The sequence below is a fragment of the Phyllostomus hastatus genome, unplaced genomic scaffold (genome assembly GCF_019186645.2).
Source record: "Phyllostomus hastatus isolate PE091 unplaced genomic scaffold, TTU_PhHast_1.1 phas_scaffold_129, whole genome shotgun sequence".
Classification (NCBI taxonomy): domain Eukaryota; kingdom Metazoa; phylum Chordata; class Mammalia; order Chiroptera; family Phyllostomidae; genus Phyllostomus; species Phyllostomus hastatus.
In genome coordinates this window covers 2488173-2499817 of record NW_025334009.1, presented here as the reverse complement: position 1 = coordinate 2499817, position 11645 = coordinate 2488173, and positions in this window count along the sequence as shown.

Genomic DNA, 11645 nt, shown 5'->3' with positions numbered 1-11645 from the left:
CTGGAAGTGGTTTGTGAAGCTCCGTGCCGGAGGTTTCCCGCGGACGGTGCTCAGAGGTCGGGCCGACCGGGCGAGGTCGGCAGCGATCAAACCGAGACGTTGACTGAGAACAATCCGCCCGCTACCACGTGGGAGGCAGCTGACATTCCGAGAATAAGCAAATCAATACTTATTGATCAAAATGAAAAATGTGTCTTTTATTTTATGGAAAGAACTAAGTGGACTTTTTGGCCGACCCATCAGCTGTGACGAATGTCAATAGCAGTTGAGGGTTGTGAGGACAGGTGCGAGTCCCTGCTGTTGCTGGAGTGGCCTTTAACAACACGGGGCTGCCCAGATCCCCGCCCCTGGCCAGCCTAGACCCCTGCCCGGGGCCCTGCCCAGGTAGACAGATGTCCGCCCCAGACCCCGGCCAGATCTCCGGATGGTGCGGGTGCACAGGGGTGCGGGGAAGCAAGCCCCCAAGCCCTCCTGCTCACGGGCAGCCCAGTGCCAGCGTGGGCCTGTGCACTGGTCCGGGCTGACCTGGGACCCTTCTTCTCACCCGAACACTCCCAGCCTTGACTGCCTCCGGCCGGGGTGCCGTCCACGTACCACAGAGGCCTGCGCTCCAAGGGAGCAGAGAGCCCTTCGTCACCTGCCGCGTCCACTTCCTGAGTGAGGCCACGCGTCCACGGCCTCTGATGCGTGGGCCGGGTTGGTCGGCACAGGTTCGCCCCCCCTGGGGCGCTGAGGTTCATCTCTGGCCACCTGCCCTCTGGGCGGTCGGTGGCATGGCGGTAGTGCACGCTGTGTTTCCACTAAGGTCTTCTCAAAGGTCTCCTGAGAATTCTGGAACCAGCGGTGGGTTTCAACGTCCTGTCCCCGGACCGTCCCCACAGACCTTCTGTCGGCTCGCGCCTCACTGCTGTCCACGCCGCGCTTCCCGAGGGCCGCCTCCGGACTGGGGGGCAGCGGGCGGCCGGCAGGGCGGGCCCTCCACTTCCCGGGACGCAGCATGTGCTGCCCGGCAAATACCGTGACCCCGATGACCACGTGCGGCCTCGAACTTGACCTGCTTGCCTAGCGGTCTCCAAACGCTCCCCCGGTTACGGGTTTCTAATGCCGAACAGGCGGGCGGCGCATTTTAAGGTCAACGTGTGTTAAAACCGTCTCTGAATGGCTTATCTGCGTGTAATTCGGGAAAGGCAAGCTTCTTCCATTCTCCAGGGATTTTCTTATTTTTCTCCTCCCTGTTTTTAGCACGTTTCTTGAGCTCTTCACAGGTGGCTAACAGTCTCGGTTCTTGGAACGCTTTGCGACCGTCCACAAGATGAAAACGTTTTGCTTTTGTCTCACAGACGGAGTTCGCCCCTGTTCTGAGGGGACGGCTCTACTCGGAGGGTGACTACCGCTGTTCTCTGCTGACGGGACAGTGACACTGAATGTCTCCTAGCGGGGGACATGCAAGAACGGTGCACACATGGCGGGAGGAAGGAATGTCTCCTCCTTATCTGAGGAGGCAACGAGGCCAAGAACAGGAGGTCCCAGAGTGCCCCGAGTTTTCATGCTTGGCCACACGCTCAGCTCTGCGCCGAAACCTGGGCCGGACTAAGCACAGCACTCATTCTACGTGGGGAGAGCAGGGGGTCACGTGCGAACAGAGGGAGAGAGGGTCTTCTGACTCCTTTTAAAAACGATGTTCAAAGACATTTTGTTGGGGGGAAAGAGAGGGAAACCCCAGGAAGCCTCGGCAAAGCTTGCAAACGCACCAGATGCAAAGGTAGGACGTGTTCGGGTCGGGGTGCAGATTCGGGAGAGGTGGCCAGGCGATCATTGTCTTGGAGAGGAGCCCGAGGAGCAAGTTCAGGCAGGTGTCCTGTGGAGAACTCAGTCACCTGCAGGGGGAAATCAGGATGTATCAGGTCTAGGATCAGCGTTAGAATTAGGTTATAGAGCCGAAGAATTTTTTAAACGAGATTTTATTTATTTTTAGAGAGGGGGAAGGGAGGGAGAAGGAGAGGGAGAGAAACATCAGCGTGAGAGAGAGACATCCATCAGTTCCCTCTCGCAGGCCCCCAGATGGGGGCCGAACCTGCAAGCCAGGCACGTGCCCGGACCGGGAATCGAACCAGTGACCTTGCAGTTTGCGGGATGATGCCCAACCCACTGAGCCACACAGGTCAGGGCCAGAGCCAAGAGCCTTAAGTCAGGTGGAGACCGTGGCTGAGCAGGAGCTGGGAGGAACGGGTTCGGAGATTTTAGAGGTGGCCCAGGGTACTTGGGGCTCCCTGCGTTGGGTCCCTGCCGCGGACACGTGGTCCTCTGGGGCGCCTGAGTGGCTGAGAGAGAACAGATCTTGTCCCTGAAGCGCGCACCTGGGATACACTCTAGTGCATCCGATAGTCCCAGCGCACTCCGGTCTGCCTGTGGGGTGGGCCTGGCCCGTCACACCGCGGGTCCCTGTCACTTTCTCGGAAAAAAATGGAGACCTCGGAGGTAGAAAGAGGGGATGTTTTACTGGTCAGTCCCTCTTCCGTGCCTGGAGATCATTAAAACCAACTGTGCAGTCAGACTCCCTGTGCAAATGTGTGTCAAATAAACGACTAGACCCGCTTCTTCGAGGGACACGGGGCTCACTTCAGGGGTGTGCAGGTGAACGAATCACAACTGGCTCTCAAAAAAGAGGTGTGCACGCACGCACGCACGCACGCATGCAGGTCCTTTATCCATCTCCCTGACCCGGGACAGTGTGGCCGACAACCGGCGATCGACAACACCACGAACAGGACCCTGCGCGGCCACTTCCGCACGGCCGGCCCGTGCTCCCGGAACGCTGTCCCGGCCTGATTGTCTCCGAGTCCCTGTGTCCCCGGCCGCCGCGGTGGCTGCTGCCACGAGTGCCGGCCCACGTGAGCGGTGCCTGATGGCTTTGCACGCTGTGACGCACGAGGAGAAGGTGACACAATGGGGACACAGGCTGGAAACTGACTCTGTGGCCGGTGCTGTCAGCAGTTTCTTGGCGGAGCTGGGGCGTGATTGTTAAGCTGCTGGCAGAGCAGGTCGTCAGCTTCACGTGCGAGGCACCGGGGAAGAGCCGTAGGCACCATCGACTTTTCAGTTTGATCTGAATTATTAGTCGTTTCACTGTCACCGACACGACGCCTCAAGCCCTGATTCGTAGCGTGTGTCGCACAAATACTCTCACCGTGGTCCGTTTCAAAGTCCCGGTGGGAACTGGGAAGAGGCGTTCATCAGCACACTGTGACACGATAAGTCCAGCACCCGTAGCAAACGCACGGAAATCGCGTCAAGGACGTCGGACCAGCGGGCTGCAAACTGGCAGTCCCCATGACGCCCCTCGGGTTGGGCAGAGCAACGCACAGCTCAGAAAGGGCTCTGCTGAGGGTCAGGGTTTCATCGGAGCACAGGCAGGCAGACTGGAACCAGCCAAAGAAAGGGGCAGGGACGCAAGGCCGAGTCTGGCTGGGTCCCAGCACGAAGCTCTGGCTGTCTTTCCTGTGTGGGATCCCGGGCAGCCTGGCTCCTCCTGGCTACGCTGTGGGACGACACTCGAGACCCCTCAACATTCCCCACCAGGGGAGCACCCCGGAGCCCGAGGCGCCCCGACTTGTTACTGAGGCTTGGCCCCCTCCTGCCCACGCACCTGGCCCCCAGCGTCCAGCCCCTGCTGCGGAGTCAGGCTGTCCCTTCCCGTGCCCCTGCGGAGCCCGGGGCTGAGGCCGTGCGTTTGACGCTGCCGCCCTGCTCACAGGCGGAGACGGCCCCTCGGCCACCATGCTCCGGGCCACTTCGCCCGTCCCCGGGACTCTCATCCCGGCCTGTTTTGCTTGCAGGCTCCCTCCTGCTGGAGGTTCCTCATCCCCGAGTGCCCCAGGGTCTCACTCGGCCCTTTAGGAGACTTGGGCTTGCTCTGTAGCTGCCCGCAGAAATTCAGAATTCGATAAATACTGTGGAGATGCAGGCGGGGCCTCTTCATGCTCCACTTTCCCAACCCACCCCTGCACCACCGCCAAAAAACGCTGGTCATTCCCTTACCCGCAGGAGCAACTGGGCCCGGGCCCAGGCTGGATACTTGGTTGGTGCTCAGAGTCGGCAGATGCCTCTGGGGGCGACCTACTGCCTCCGTCTTCCTCACTCACCTGCAGACAGCTCTCTCCTGGCTGGAGGTTTAGCCCCCGGAATCCTCATTGTCTCTGTGGCTTCATGGAGTTCCTGGCGATTGATGTGGATATTTATTCGTCGTTGTCAGGAGGAGCGCTGGGTTCCCCCGTCCGGCCGCCTCCGCCTAGAACCGGGAATCTGGGCTGCGAACCTTGGGGGTCCCGGAACGCGTCTCCCCAACTCTCCGCCTACAGATTTTCACGTTGTGGGACTGGTTCCGTGTTTCTGACACAGAGGACGTGCTCTGCATCTCACCCGGCATGTGGTTTGTAACTCGCGCCGTTGCCTTGCCCTTGCTAGACATCCAACGTGTATTTATTACCATTTGCGGTAATTGGTACAATTTACGGTAATTAGGGGTTTCATTCCCTGGGAGGGATCGATCCGATTATGTGTCATTTTCTCGTTTCTTTGGACATGTGGGGGGCCGGCCGTGCCGGCGCACGTGCGCTGTTGCGAGAGCTAATCCACCGCGGGCTCGCGCTCCCCCTGCCCGCTCCGGGGAGGCGCCGGGCCCGCTCTCCCGGCTTCGCCTCAGGTGCCGCTCTCTCCGGGCCCTCGGGCTCGCCCGGGCGGGTCCACGCTCCCCTCGGACACACGGCGAGCCTGGTGCACACCTGTGCTTCGCAGGTGAGTGAGGCAGCCCTCTTCATTGTTTTTCTCGTGTTCAGATCAACACGTGTTCAGCGATCTACGTTACTCACCGTAGTAGATGCGTATCCTGCACATTAATTTTTCTCCTCAGAGCATCCAGACGGGCTCGTGGCCTTTCATCCACTCCGCTTGTTGCAGTTGATGATCACCATTTGCTCAGACGGACACAGCTGGGCCTGGGAGAGGCCTCTAAATGGACTCCGTTGGCCTCGGGGATTCTTGGAGACAGTCCTCATTGTTTTGGAGACACAGTGGGTTCCCAAACCTATTGTAAGTTTGTTCTTCCCCGAGACCTGGAATTAAGTACTGGTGACATCATGGGGACAGATACCAGACAACGGCATCTGTGTGCACGTGACCTTGAAGGTGGATAAGAGGGCTGCTACTATCACCGAGCCGTTCTTGAGAGTGACAGAGCTGAAAAAAAAAGTCTTTTTATGATTATGAGTTCAAATGCCGCTTTTCCACTTGGCCTTTTGCTGTTTTCTGCTTGACTCACGTGACGAGCTCTGCCAGCCACGGGTACTCGTGCTGCCCGTGAACCCTCACCCCTCCCACCGCCTGGTTCAGACCTTCCTGAGAAGTGGCCACGTTCACGCCCTTGTCTGGGCGGGCTCGTCCGTCTCAGAGTGAGCTCAGGTGAGGTCCATTCATTTATCCCCTCTGTCCTGTCCCTCGCCCTTGGAGATACAGCGGCCGAAATATTGCTGTGTGGGGTATCCACAGTTTCACTGCCTATGTGTTCCACTAGAACATTAGTGGTGGCGTGACTTATATTTAAGTTTAGTCCATGTTGAGTTCGTTCTGGTGCGTGGTGTACGTTGCAGTCTGGTTCCATTTATTTTTGCATGTACCGGTCCACTGCTCCCAACACCATTTACTGAAGAGACTGTCTTTACTCCGCCGTATGCTTGAGTGCCCCCTTTGTCGAATATTAACTGACCACAGAGACAGGGGTTTATTTCTGGGCTCCCTGCTCTGTTCCATTGGTCTGTGTGTCTGTTCTCATGCCAGCACCAGGCTGTTTGGATGACCATGGCCTTGTGGTATAGTTTGATATCAAGTATTGTGGTCCCTCCTACTTTGTTCTCCTTTGTCAAGAATGCTGAGGCTATTTGAGGTCCTTTCTTGGTTCCATCTAAATTTTTGAAATATTTGTCCTAGATCTGTGAAACATGCCATTGGTATTTTAATAAGAATTGCATTGCGTCTATAGATTGCTTTGGGTAATATTGGCATTTGAATGATGTTAATTCTTCTAATCCATGGACACGGTATATGCATTTATTTGTATCTTTTTAAATTTCTTTCTCCAGTGTTCTGTAGTTTTCTGAGTATAGGTCTTTTACCTCCTTGGTTAAATTTATTCCTAGGTTCTGATTGGCTGTGGGGGTGGGTGGGGTGGGTGGAGGAGGGCAAAGGGGGAAAAATTCGGGCAACTGTAAAAGAATAACAATAATAATAAAATAACAACGAAAGTACATGAATTAAAAGAAGAAGTAGCTCAAGTGAGCGTCCGCTTCTTACAGCCAGAGGTCTTAACGAACACAGGCTCACTGCCTGAGGAGAGGGATAATCGGTCTGGCGGATAGGCCAGAAGCTAAGAGTTACTGAAGTCTGCAAAATAAAGTTCTAAGAGTAAGATGAACAAAATTCTATGGACAGTTGTGTTTAAAAATGAGCCCGGCAGGGACTTGTAATGACGCCACACTCCAGAACAAAACGAGGAAAAGGGAAACTGACCCAGGAGAGAGAGAAAGCTGTCAGGGAAGGTCTCCGCAAACTTGAATAAGTAGCACAGTCACGGAGAAGAAAGCTGACAGCCACTTTCTTGCGTGTAAATGCGCATCTTTTTAGGGAAGACTATTTTCAGGTCCCCGAACTTCAGAGTCGACTCCCCATTTCCTTCTCCACTCAGTTAAAAGCCACGTAGGACGATGGCGCGGTGCCAGCCTAGGTCCGGGGCCACGAGAGGTCAGCTGCTGCTGCTGGGCGCGCTCCTGGCCGTGTCCGGACCATCCAAACCTCACGGTCACGGGTCCGATGGACAAGATTCACGATCGATCCTTGCGGGAAGGAGAACAACGTTGCGTTTCAAACAGTGTTTGCCTCGCACCGGCCTCGCCGTCCTCTCTCCGCAGGACGCGGGAAAATCCCTCCCGGTGTCGCATCCAGTGGGTGAACACAGGCTCGTGCGCTTTGTAAAGAGCAGACCTGGATGGCCCTGGTGCCGCTCCGGGGAAAAGCCTGTGTGTTCCGTCTCCCACGCGCGGGGAGGGAGCGGCTGTGTAGAGCTCAGCTGCTCATAGTGGGATGTGCATGTTTCAGAGGGGGAAAGCGGAAAAGGAATCAATGCGGTCTTTGACTTCGGGGGTCGGTGCACGCGGGTCCTGTTCTCTGTGTCACAGAGGAGTCGCACACCCTCTGGTCGGCAGAGGTGGGGAGGGGAGGGGAGGGGAGGTGTACGGGGTGGGGCAGGGCAGGGAAGCCATTCCACCCCCTTCTCCGAGCCCCCTCCTCTGCCCCGAATGCGCCAGAGACTGGAACACGGCCTCCGAGGCCACAGTTCCCAGTTTTCCCTCCGTGTAGGGGAGGCAGAGCCGTCAGTCGTTGAAGAGACTTTTCCCGCCGGGACCCGGCTGGGACCAGGCGCATGCAGGGCTCCCAGCCCGCAGCTCGGGGGTCCTTTCTCTCCGCCCTGCTTCGGCCGAGACCTAACTCTGGCCTCCACCCGCCGGGCCTGTGCAGCCAGTTCAGTGCCCGCGGTCCCCTTGGGGCCTCGGCAGAAGCCATGCCTGAGAAGAAAAGGTGTGTTAGGGCCAACGGTTTGCTTCCTGCAGAGGAGATTGAAACCCCCCCCCCCGCCCTGCCCCACCGGACAAACTTCCGGTTGCCATCTGCCCTGCCCCTCTCCTTCTGAGGTTCAGCAGGGGCTGTGTGTCCACTGCTCGCCCAGGGTGGCCACGGCTCCGGGCGGAGTCAGGCCGTGCGCCAAAGCGCCTGTGTTAGGAAAGCCCGATTCTGCCTCGCACCCCAACCAGCACCTGCGCAGAGAGGCCTCGTGCCTGCCCCCCGACCCCCAGCTGACACAGCGCCTCTCACCTTCTCTGCTCACCTCCGGGTTCCTTCGCGGCCTTCTCGTCATGGCTGTGATCTGACCTGAGTGTCACCTCTTTCTGTCCTTGTCTTTAGTGTTTCTTCCTCAATATCACCTAAGTTCCAGGAAAACAAGGATTGCTCTGCCTGGCGCTAAGGGCATGCGTGCTCGGGGCTGCGAGTATTAGAAATCGTGGACTTTTAGGCAGAGGGGCATTCGGTACGCCTGTGACTGGTGGACGGCGAGACCGACCCCGACTCTGCCGGCACTGCCAGGGCCTCGGGAGCTGCGTGGCTTGTTGGCGAACCCCTGCCAGCTCGCTGCATGGCCGCGCAGCTTGTTCTCGCCGCATCGGGCCGTGGTGTGGCAGATGCGCTAGGAAATCTGCAGTTCGCTGTCGGGCTCTCGCCGGCTGCTCCTACTCCAGCCAGTCACAGCCCCGTCACCCCCTGGTCCCCGCTCCCTGTCCTTCCCCATCAGGCCCCGAGCTTAGCCTCGTCTCACCCAGAGGGACCCCATACTCACCAGGAGGCTTTGTGTCGGTCACTTAAAACGTCCTCAGAAAGCACAGCCAACTGTAAGCGAAATCAAGGAAGAGGATTGTAGGTGGGAAGGAGGTACTAGGAGGTACTGCAGGCGAGTACCTGGCCACCTTCTCCTGCCCCTTCAGCAGGTCTTCTCAGCGCGTCAGTGACCATTAGCGGTTTTATCTGTCCTTGACACCTGTGTGGGGAGCGGCCAGGGGCGCTAACACTGGGGTGTCAATGAACCGCCACCGCCGACTGTGTCCCCGCCCCACCGGCGTGGGCGTGACACAGTGCGTTCCTGGTCCTAGACATGCTCCATCCACCAGACATGTTTTATGTGCCTGACGTTCCGGTTTTACTTGTAAGCTCCTCAGTAGATTGGCTTGTTGCTTGTTTGGCGAGCATCCTGATTTATTTACTGGAGTTACTGGCTGACTTGGTGGCAAGAGTGGGCTGGGCTAATTGCAGAGTAGATCTGTCCGTCTCCGATCAGAAACCGGGAGTAACGTGGGGGAGGTGTCCACTGCGCGCGGCTCCTGGGCGGCCCCTCTCCCCTTTTGCACTCCTGTCTTGTCTGACTCTTACCTACACTCGGTCACGTTTTCTAGAATTTTCACCCTAACGTCGGTACCGCTCTGTGGCCTGCTTTCCTCTCAGCGCTGAGATATGCATTATCCAGGATTTCTTGCAAGTAAATTTTAATGAATGAATAATGACCCAGGCCAGTACCTTTCACAATTTGTGACCATGCCCTGCACTAAGAAATAGATTTTCGTTGTACTTGGTGTACGTACATAGATGTACACACATGAACACATGCACATACATGTTTACACAGAAATAAAGGTCTCACGAGGCAGTTCCTACCCTCACGAGGGGGGGTGTCCTCTGACATGTTCTGTTCCATGGGGTTCCATTTCACCCTCCTTTCTTTGTACTCAGTTCATGAAAAATAAGCTGCTGGCTTTGACACACAAGACACTTACTTTCATTACTCCTCATGGTTTAAAACCCACCATCCCGGCCTTTGATGCACTACAGGTTATTCCTCTATCGTTGGGTATAGCGTTGTGTTATTTTCAGAGGTTTTCTTTCTTCCTTCCAACCCTTCCTACTTCTTTTTCTTTTAAAGATTTTATTTATCTATTTTTAGACAGAGAGGAAGGGAGGGACCAAGAGAAGGAGAGAAACATCAATATGTGGTTGCCTTTCACATGCTCCCTTCTGGGGACCTGGCCTGCAACCCAGGCATGGGCCCTGACTGGGAATCGAACCTGCGATCTTTTGCTTCACAGGCCAGTGCTCAATCCACTGAGCCACACCAGCCAGGGCCTCTTTTTCTTTTCTTTTCCTTTTTTTTTTTTTTTAAATCACAGAACATACTCCACCAAATAAATAGCTCATTATTTAGTGGTCTGCTTTTGCTGAGTTATTCCCAAGAATGCAATGACTAGGTCAAAGACTTTTAAAAGCGTGCACTTTAATGAAGAATAATGTGTTCCAACAGCAGGCTGCCCACCTAAGCTGCAGGAGGTAGGGCGGTTCTGGCAGGCGGGGCGTCCACCACGGGGAGGCCTGAGCCACAGACGTCCCCTGGGCACCCTCTGGGACCAGGGGACGAGGAAGGACTCCGTGTCAGAGGCCCCGGGCAGCAGTCTCCGCGTGGCTACGGGACAGTGCAGCTCAGTGCTGGGGTCCTCAGTGTCGGCTGCCTCTCGGGGCTGCCGTGAGGGATGAATGAACACGGAATGTCACTGTTTAGGCCCTGCCCCTATTCCTGCAGCTGACGGGTCGCAGCTCTTGTTGACCCAGCTGGGACATCAGTAGAATCTTAGCAGGTGGCCTTGCCGGAACCCGGTGGCCTCGCCCAGACAGGGGCAGCATCCGGGCAGACCCTGGTTCCCGGACGGCCTTTTCCCTGTCTGCGGAGGCAGGGTGACCTCAACTCAGATTGCGGTGACAGCAGTGGTGTCCCTAAAGCTCCTTTTGGCCTCCCTGGGGCACTGCCCCGAAGAGCTGGCCGAGAGTGCCATTGGGGGGGTGACAGCCTGAGAACAAAAGGAGCCCCATGGAGCCCCAGGGGGTCCTCCCATCCTTCCTCAGGGGCTGGAGCGACACCAGGACTCCTTTCTTCCCTTTGTCATATGTTGCCTTTGTTCTAAAACTGCCCCAGAAAAATGCAGTTCACCCTCCGGGGCAGCTCTGTTGTTAGGGTTCTAACAGAGAGAGCCCCGTTTACCCGGAGTGAACCCCAATCTACTTCACCTCCCGGAGTCCCCGAGGGCTCCGAGGCTAGTCTGGGGTCCATGGTGAATTCGAGAGCAGGTCTTTTTGCCTCCAATCAGGGGGCCCTCATGGGGAAGACAAATGAATCTTACAAGTTCAAGTGGAGCCGATTCCTGACTCCCCCGGGCTGGCTGGCTTGGATGTTAACCGACTCCTACCTCTCCCACCTCCCGCAGGTTACGTGTTAAGTGTTTGTTATCCACTTTACTCTTTGTTTGCGCTGGGAAACACTTTTCAGAAAGGATGCTCCGAAGAGAGCCGGACTTTCCTGCTTGTTGAGTTGTTCTAATAAAAAGAGTGTAGTCATAGGAGAGATTTTGGGCAGCGAAATCCTTTGTTGGACGCTGTGGTGGGGGACACATGTATACGGTCTGAACCCACGGAACACATGGCACCCACCGCGTGCTGCCGTGTGGGCCGTGGACTCGGGGAGATGGTGGCGTGTCGTCGGCACAGGTTCGCCGCTTGTGGACGACGCTGGCGTGGGGGAGGCTGAGCGTGTGGGGCACAGGGCGTGCGTGGGAAATCTCTGTACCTCTCGATTTTGCTGTGGACCTAGAACTGCTCTTAACAAGGCGTTAAACAAGGTGGCTGCAGCCGAGATGGGAACTGTCGCCCGAGATGGGGCCTCTGCGACCTTCGGCTGCCCCTCGGGGGCAGGTGCAGAGATGGGATGGACCGAGGACGGCGAGACGCCCGGGTCTGGGCCGGGCCCGCGTCCCCTCCTCGTCCCCTCCTCGTCCCCTCCTCGTCCCCTTCTCGTCCCTTTCTCGTCCCCTTCTCGTCCCCTCCCGGAAAGGAAACAGAAGCGGAGTGGCCGCAGCCAGGAATAGCTCGGTCTGGAGTTCTTCTTGTCATCTTCCTCGTGACTCCCATGCCAGTTCCATCTCGGGGCCCAGGGACAGAGCCCCTCCCAC